General features: G+C 30.9%; 1 long non-coding RNA gene across 1 annotated transcript; it reads right to left on the minus strand.

The window, feature by feature from the left end:
• Nucleotides 1–1834: 1834 nt before the first annotated feature.
• Nucleotides 1835–3169, minus strand: LOC131803585 (uncharacterized). Its single transcript, XR_009342665.1, has 4 exons — nucleotides 2701–3169; nucleotides 2554–2634; nucleotides 2097–2485; nucleotides 1835–2031 (listed from the first exon to the last, which is right to left on the minus strand). It is a non-coding gene; the product is annotated as an uncharacterized LOC131803585 (long non-coding RNA).
• Between the last annotated feature and the right edge of the window lie 6614 nt (nucleotides 3170–9783).

The following is a 9783-nucleotide window of genomic DNA, read 5'->3' on the forward strand; positions in this document are numbered from 1 at the left end:
TATTATTGTTGTAAAACAAATGGTTCTTTATTGTTTGATTTAAAACGTTTCCATGTTATTAAATTCTAAATGCTTAATGCTAAAAGAGAAATTGAAACTAATTTTGGGCCTTTATAGGTATGGGTAGGATTGAAATGCGAAATTAAGCTTTACTATAATGTTTTATAGTAGTAGTATACAGTCCGCTTCGCAGCTTTATTAGTTGTGGGGATAGAGCAGTCTTGCTATGTGGGCTATTGAATGGTTTGCCTTACATTAAATTTCATCTCAATATCGTGATTTCAATAGACAGCCAGGTGGACGTCATTAAATAAACTTTGATCATGATTGTATATACTTAATGGGGTCTACGACGAATATTTAGAGGTGTTACAAACGGAATAACAAATTTAAAATACCCATCTTTCCGTGTAGGAGGTTATAAAAATTCGGGTCTTTTGGAGAAAAGACTTTGAAACAAATTTTTATAATTTTTCTGCATCTACACTTTCTACACTGAGAATTTAAGAAAGAATATAAAAATATAGATACTAATAATCAATAAAAATTCCTCTTAAACTATAATAAGTTATAACTAGTTGATTTAATTTTGAACCTACTAAAAATAAAAATTTTTGTTATGTTTCTTTCTATAAATCTAAAAGTTTCATTTGGTTTGCAAAAAGTTTCATTTCGGTTGCAAAAGGTTTCATTTCCGCTGCCAAAGGTTTCATTTCCAGTGCAATATGTTTCATTTCCACTGCAAAAGATTTCATTTAATATGAAAATGCTACATAAGTATTTCTTTATTTCGTGTTATAAATTTGTTTGTATGTCAAACTGTATATAGTACAGCTATGAGCAGCCTCGAACGAAAAAGTATAAACAAAGCACACGGATTCTCTCTCTATTTTCATTTGCCATTGATTTGGAAGGGCAAGATAGTCTCTCACCAGTACTAATGCAAATATTATGAGCAAGGCTGATTTAGTATAAGACATTCTCTTTTACTCAACGTCGTCTTCTTGATGTGATCATTGACGAGCGTAATAAAGTTTATCCTAGTTTTCCCTTGATTCTCTTTGTTGTCCAATGTCGGTATTAATTCCTCTCCCTCAGCGATAATGTTGAAAAGGAGAAATGTCGTCTTTGTTGAAGACAATGAGAATTTCGGCCCAAGTGAGAGTAACCGCTCAACATTCATAGATTTGTGAATGTTTATAGTGTTAACGAACCAATCTCTTTTGTGTTCCACATTGAGTTCACAATTTTGTTGTTGTTTTAAAGTATTTAATTTTATAATATGAGTAACTTTTTTTGACGCTACCCGCTAGCAATGCGAACTAGTTCGGCACCGGAGACTCGTCGATTATCAGGGTTACAGGAACTAGTTCCACTTAAGACCCCTCACAGTGCAAACAACTGTAAACTTTAACAGGGGGATGTCATACGAGGTAACCAATTGACTCTTTGCATTACCTGTAGATGGTACTGTACTAGTTCCAGGTTTACAGCCATATACTGGTGACAAAAGACTAACCCCTACTTAGTTCCAAGTATACAGCCATAAACTAGTGTCAGCAGACTACCCCCTATTTAGTTCTATGTATACAATCATGTACTAGTGTCATTTGACTATCCCCTATCTAGTATAAGCAGACCGATTCTGAACTAGTTTCCAATTAACTAGTTCAGTGCCAATTATTGTTAGTGAAATTGTTAGTTTTTATTCATTTTTTTATTTGTAGCATAAATGAATACAATTAAACGTTACTCTATAAAAACACAATTATATATATATAAAAACTTAACACTAAAAATTTGTACATGTTTATCTGTTTCTTAAAACCATATTTACATCATTTGTATAAAAACAAAAACAAATTCAATATTATAAAAAAATTAACGCTAATATTTTGTTAATTATTCTGCCATTCGGTTTTGATTTTCTCTCAGCAATCACTTGTTTAAAAAATCTTTTCTTTTGCACTTGTATTGCTTTTCGCGGTTGTATTTCTGGGGTGTCCGAATTTTCTGTAACTGGTAATTAATCTGCAAAAAATAATGTTTAATGTACGAAAATGTAGAATATAGAAATGATGTTTTATACACCTTACCTAAAATAACGTTATATATATTTCTTAGGGACATCAGACTTTTTTTCCATGATTTCCGTCAATATTATATTCGTGAGTAATATTTGAACCTATAATATTTTTTAATGATTTCAATATTCCCTCTCTTTTTACAATGGATGATATAATCTTTACTTAAAAACTAACAAAATATTTGTATATAACCTGTCTTCAATAAGAAATAAATGTAAAAATACTTACATATATATCTTTATTCTCACTTGAGATTTTGTTATTAATTTCAATGAGATCTTTCTCAGTGGTGATGGGGAACCTATTCGATAATGGTATCTCTGCACTTGGAGTTCGTAGTAATTTTTGCACCATTACTTTCAACTCAGCTAATGCATCAGCTAAAACCTTGATCTGACCTATAGTGAGAACAAAGAAGCAAATTAACAAGTTGCAACAATTCTAAGAGAAATTACATAATTTTTACCTCGAATTACTTTCTAAGAGTTTTCCACATTTTCCATCTTTTTACCAAAAGTTTCGCAATTGCACTTTTGATTGGGACTATCTGCAAAGTAGAAAAATAATAATAGGGAATTAATTAGGAAATTATTTAAGATTATTAATTACTTACCATTGTTTATAATTCAACTGAAACGTTTAATTTTTCTTGGTGTTTCTTCCATTCTTCTTCAAAATAAAAACTGTAATAAAATTGCAAGTCTATAATAACAAAAAAATGTAACAATTTAATTAATAAAAAGAAAAGGAGTTGTATGAAGTGACAATGAAATTTCAAAGGCAGGTTTGCATTAAGGCAGTATAACTAGTTTGCTATTTTAGGGTAAAATTACTAGTTTAAACTCTAAATCAGATATGAGAAAGAGTTCTTCGCGGCACGATGGCTCAGAGTCGCTTATACCCAAATCTAATGAATCACAGGGTTCGTTAAAAAAACATTGTGGAATTGTATTCCTGGGACACAATAAAAACTTTCTTGGCAATCGCGGAACGTTACAATCTGTATAGGAATAGAAGATCTTATGTAGGCGGCATTGTTTGGAAAACGTGTACAATCTTTAAATATGTACAGAGTACAACCTTTAAATATGTATTTATTATTTTCCACATCTAGAATTGGAGTCCTATTTCCGTTTTATGGAAACTTTAAGAAGTTATATTATAAAAATGTAGATATTAATAATCAAAAAAATAATCTTTTACTATATATTAGTTATAATTAGTTGATTTAATATTAAACCTGCTAAAAAGAAAATGTTTTGTTATTTTTCCTTCTGTAAATCTAAAAGTTTCATTTGATTTGCAAAAAGTCATTTCGGTTGCAAAAGGTTTCATTCTATATGCCAAAGGTTCCATTTCCGCTGCAAAAAGTGTAATTTCAGTTGCAAAGTCGTTCATTTAATCTATGCTATAGAAGTTTATCTAGTGTTGTTTTGGTTCTTATTGGTATTGTCTTATTGGTTTTAAATATATTGTATATGTGCTGTGTTTGTGTTGGAGATGAAACTGGGAATAATACCTGAATCTACGCACTTAATGAGGAATGTTGTTGTTGATGTGATATTTCCTGATTGATTGTCACAATTTGAGAATATTTTAATGATATTCTGCGTTACCCTAAAACCATTTTGATGAATAATTCATAATGTTACAACATTTTTATTTCATATTTTCTTATTTTTGGTTAGATATAATGTCCAAAATGCATGTTCTCCGACTACATGCCGACTTAAGAAAAAATCCTCGACTTTTGGCATTCCATAACTACATAATTATAAATTGTCTAACGAGTTCATTTGACAATCGTTTAATGTTTCCAAAATGTCCTTTTGAAAATGTTTTAATAAATGTATAAAAATACTTCCTTATTTGATTTTAAACATATCGACTGCTGCTGTCCAACTTAGGCGCACTTACAATACAATTTGTTTACAATTGCCCTACCGATGTTTGTCCATAATATGACTTTATTTAATGTATAATATCTTAATTTTATAACATTTCTATAAAATAAGATCTTTGTTTTCTTTATTTATAAAAAACCTTATAAATAAAGAAAACAAAGATTGCATAATTAACCAATAAATAAATATGACAATTATAAATAAGCAAACTGTACCAAACAATATATTGATAAGAATATATCACTTTTTGGTGCGCTAAAAATCAAAACACCATCGGCTTGCAAAGAAATGCTAAGTGACATTCCATTAGCTCAAGTGGGTAATAATACAGGTACGCGCAAGAAGCTTCTGCTTTTCACCAAGTTCGTCATACGATTATACTCGCAACTCTTGTTTTGGAAGACAAAAAAGTCACTTTTATTTCACCATTTGAATTTTTTTGAGTACACTTGGGGAAGCTTGCAACAAAGAAAGAACTTCGTGCTTTGAATATTCAGACTTGATATGAATAGCGTTCACATAAAAATGGAAAGAATTTAAAATGGCATTTCACCATATGCCCGAACGTCTCGAGCTATTCGTCTCTATAAAGGATAATATATATGCGTCAACTAAATGGTTAGGAAGTAAACAAGCAAGAATAGACTTGTCATAAGAGGTTCACAAAAATAGAAAGAATCTAAACTGGCATTTCTCCCTATGACCAAATGTCTAGTGCTGGTTGGCTTTATAAAAGATAATACTTGTACATCAACTAAATATATTTTGCACATGCTCACCACAAGAACGTCATCACCATACATACTATTACATCAAATCTGGAAACCAAGGGATATTCTACTTGACAATCATCAGGAAGCCGAAGCAAATCAGTTAATTAGACATGCTACTACTTGTGGGTGTTGTTTTTAAGTTCTTAATTCGTTCATTGGACATTGAACGAATTAAGAACTACATTGAATAAAAATTTTAAAACTTCAAAGACAGCAATTAACATTCATTTAAAACTAAAGAAGGTTAATGTACCAAATTATAAATATCCCGCTCCAGGATAAAAAATAAAGAATATTTTAAAACATTTCTGAATGGTCTACATGAAAAATACGAATAGCAGTCAATACGAATAGCAGTTGCTATCGCACAAGAAAGATCATTACATCCGTCAGATATATAGAAGTCTATGACTAAATAGAAATAACAATAATTACTACTAATAATTACTAATGGTAGGATTACAACGATAACAATGGCAGATACAAGTATCAAGGAAGACAAAATGGAGCAAGCACGATATACACATTTAGTTTAGTAAACACTAATTAGCAAATTTTAGTAAAGCCAGACGCTGAAAATCCGCTTTAGTCATTAAAACAAAACATTATAGTTTTAAGTATTTCTTTCTTCACTTTAAAATTGTAAACTTTCGTCTTAAAAAAAAGACTCAATAAATTTGAATTGAAAGACAAAATAATAACACCAATCGCAACAGAAATAATAGAAACCGCAATAACAACTACGATTCCAACAATAATAGATTATTTAACAATTATAACAGGTATACAATTAATAACAGTCGTTATGGCACAAATAATGCTTACAATAGAACGAATAGAAACACCTATTACAATAAAAATCATCCATCGACAGGGAAACGAAGAAACCTTGGAGATTCAGAACGAATCTTACAGATTTAACCTTATTTCTCTACATATAAAAAAACTTTAATTACAAATTGAGCTTTTTAATAGATACCAGATCTAATATATCACTTTGTAAAGAAAACATTATTTACGGATATAACAATTGAACTAGAAGTAGTACATGGAGAACATTACTTGAAACATAAATTCTATCTGATAGAAAGTAACTTTCCGATAAACACAGACATAATTTTGGGAATGAATGATATAATTAATTGTGTCACACAAACTATTACAATTAATAAAAAAAAAACATTAAACTAATGTTATTATTCACTTAGGAATAAAAAAATAGAGAAAATCAAAAAGTGAAGATAGTGTATTATCCAATAAAGAAATAGAAGAAAGATTTTTCGTTGCGAGTACAAGACGGTCAGAAGTTAAATTAGCTACCATACCTTTTTAATACTATAGCATTTATAGAAACTCTAAGCCGAAATATAAACATCATTCAGAAGACAGATTTTTTTCAATGGAATTGTCTTAAAATCCACACAAGTAGTTCCTTGTGAGTACTTTGCCCCTGAGAGAGAATTGTCTATTCAGGTCCACGATATCGTATACCCCTATATAACGGTACCCTCGATATTCGGTATTTTGATGATTTTAACCACATTTTTCAATGGAGTTGTCGGAAATTCCACAAAAGGAGTCCCTTGTGGGCATTTTACCCCCTCAAAAAGAATTGTCTATATCGGTCCACGATATCGTATAACCCCCATATAACTGTACCCCGATATTCGGTATCGCACACATTTTTCATCGGAATCGTCTGAAAATCCACACAAGTAGTTCCTTGTGAGTACTTTGCCCCTGAGAGAGAATTGTCTATTCAGGTCCACGATATCGTATACCCCTATATAACGGTACCCTCGATATTCGGTATTTTGATGATTTTAACCACATTTTTCAATGGAGTTGTCGGAAATTCCACAAAAGGAGTCCCTTGTGGGCATTTTACCCCCTCAAAAAGAATTGTCTATATCGGTCCACGATATCGTATACCCCCATATAACGGTACCCCCGATATTCGGTATTTTGATGTTTTTAGCCACATTTTTCAACGGAATGGTCACAAGGGGTTCTTTGTACACAAGGGGTTCTTTGTGAGAACTTTACCCCCGACAGAGATGTCTCTAAATAGGTTAACGATTACGTACAGCTACCATATAACGGTCCCCAACGATATTCGGTATTTTGATGATTTTAGCCACATTTTCCAATCGTATTGTCTGAAAATCCACACACGGAGTTCTTATCAATGAAACGAAATTGTCTATATAGGTCCACAATATCGTATATCCCCCATATAACGGTTCTCCCCTATATTCGGTATTTTGATGATTTTAGCCACTTTTTCCAATGAATTATCTGAAAATCCACACAAGGAGTTCATTGTGAGTACTTTACTTTACTTTATACTTTGTGAGTACTTTACAGAAATAGATCTGTCTTTATAGGTCCACAATATCGTATATCCCTCCATATCGGCACCTTCCTTTATAAGATATTTTAAAGATTTTAAAAGAATTTTTAATGGATTTTATTTTTTTAAAAATTTTCTAATTCGTTCCAAATGGTGGAGAGTATTCAAAGGTCGGCCCGGCCGAACTTACTACTTGTTTACTTGTTAAAATTAAGAATGTGTCCGGTTTTGATTTCGTTCTTGCCTTGTCTTAGTACAATAGCGTGAAGTTATGATAGTCGCAGGTCTGATTCACTTTATGTTCTTGTTGTATATGTTCAGATCCATCAAGGTGTTGTCAACCTGGTCCTTCTGCACAATGCAAAATATATCGTTGACATATTTCGTTAATATTCTCGGTTTTATGGGTAAAATTTTCATGGTTGCATCAAGTAACTCTTTCATGACAATATCAGAGTTTGTAGGGGAAATAGTGGAATAGGCTTTTTCCAATGAATTATCTGAAAATCCACACAAGGAGTTCCTTGTGAGTACTTTACACGCAGAAATAGATTTGTCTTTATAAGTCCACAATATCGTATATCCATCCATATATCTGCACCTTCCTATATAAGATATTTTAAAGATTTTTAAAGAATTTTCAATAGATTTTCTTTTTTTTTGAAAATTTTCTAATTCGTTCCAAATAGTGAAGGGGTTTCAAAGGTCGGCCCGGCCGAATTTACTACTTTTTTACTTGTTAAAATTAAGAATGTGTCCGGTTGTTGCACAGTGTGCGGTATTTTTGATTTCGTTCTTGCCTTGTCTTAGTACAATAGCGTCAAGTTATGGTAGTCGCAGGTCTGATTCACTTTATGTTTTTGTTGTATATGTTCAGAGCCATTAAGGTGTTGTCAACCTGGTCCTTCTGCACAATGCAAAATATATCGTTGACATATTTCGTTAATATTCTCGGTTTTATGGGTAAAGTTTTCATGGTTGTATCAAGTAACTCTTCCATGACAATATCAGCGTTTATAGGGGTAATAGGCGATCCCATTGGCATACATTTTAATTGTTTAAATATTTTGCCATTATAGACAAAATATCTGGAGTCCTTTATGCATAATATTAAAATACATATAAAGAGATTCATCGGCGTATTCGTGTATTCCTGAATGATGTTCTACTTTTCTTTTATTGTGTTTATTGCCAAGTTCATAGGAATACTTGAAAATAAGGATACAACGTCAAACGATATTAATATCTCATTGTCATGTATTTATTGGTTGTTAACCCTTAATTTAAATTCAACAGCGTCTTTTATATTATATATAGATTCCCTCGTTATACATTTTAAAATGTATGCAATATATTTTGATAATTTATATGTTGTTGAACTGTTAAACGAACATATAGGGCGCAAAGGGATCCCTTGTTTATCCATATCTTTTTGGAGGCACTGATATTCTTGTTAACAACCGAAATTTATCATTTTCAGAATATATATTAGAGTCGAACAATTTCATAACTAATTTATTGTTCTTTTCCTGTAATCCTGTTTTTGGACCTTTCCTTAGACGTCTTATTCATTACATTTTCGTTCATTTTTGCTTCATAGACCGTTTTTAAGATCGCTACTGTTTTTCCTCCCTTGTCAGAGTTAGGTATAGCATTTTCAGATTAAATAAAACCTTTTGCAATTGAAATTAAACCTTTTACAGCGGGTATGAAACATTTTGCATTGGAAATTAAACCTTTTGCAGTGGAAATGAAACCTATTGCAGCGGAAACGAAACCTTTTGCAGTGGAACTGAAACATTTTGAGGCGGAAATTAAACCCTTTGCAACCGAAATAAAACGTTTTGTAAATCAAATAAAACATTTCGATTTATAGGAGGAAAAATAACAAAACATTTTTATTTTTAGTAAAAAAAATTAAATTAACTAATAATAAAATTAATTAAACTAATTATAACAAACGTAGTTAAGAGGAATTTTTATTTATTATTAATAAATACATTTTTATATTATTGTTGTAAAACAAATGGTTCTTTATTGTTTGATTTAAAACGTTTCCATGTTATTAAATTCCAAATGCTTAATGCTAAAAGAGAAATTGAAACAAATTTTGGGCCTTTATAGGTATGGGTAGGATTGAAATGCGAAATTAAGCTTTACTATAATGTTTTATAGTAGTAGTATACAGTCCACTTCGCAGCTTTATTAGTTGTGGGGATAGAGCAGTCTTGCTATGTGGGCTATTGAATGGTTTGCCTTACATTAAATTTCATCTCAATATCGTGATTTCAATAGACAGCCAGGTGGACGTCATTAAATAAACTTTGATCAGGATTGTATATACTTAATGGGGTCTACGACGAATATTTAGAGGTGTTACAAACGGAATAACAAATTTAATATACCCATCTTTCCGTGTAGGAGGTTATAAAAATTCTGGTCTTTTGGAGAAAAGACTTTGAAACAAATTTTTATAATTTTTCTGCATCTACACTTTTTACACTGAGAATTTAAGAAATAATATAAAAATATAGATACTAATAATCAATAAAAATTCCTCTAAAACTATAATAAGTTATAACTAGTTGATTTAATTTTAAACCTACTAAAAATAAAAATTTTTGTTGTTGCAAAATGGTTAGGCTTATTCATTGTTGTTTTATAAA

This window comes from Musca domestica, unplaced genomic scaffold (assembly GCF_030504385.1).
Source record: "Musca domestica strain aabys unplaced genomic scaffold, Musca_domestica.polishedcontigs.V.1.1 10, whole genome shotgun sequence".
NCBI lineage: Eukaryota > Metazoa > Arthropoda > Insecta > Diptera > Muscidae > Musca > Musca domestica.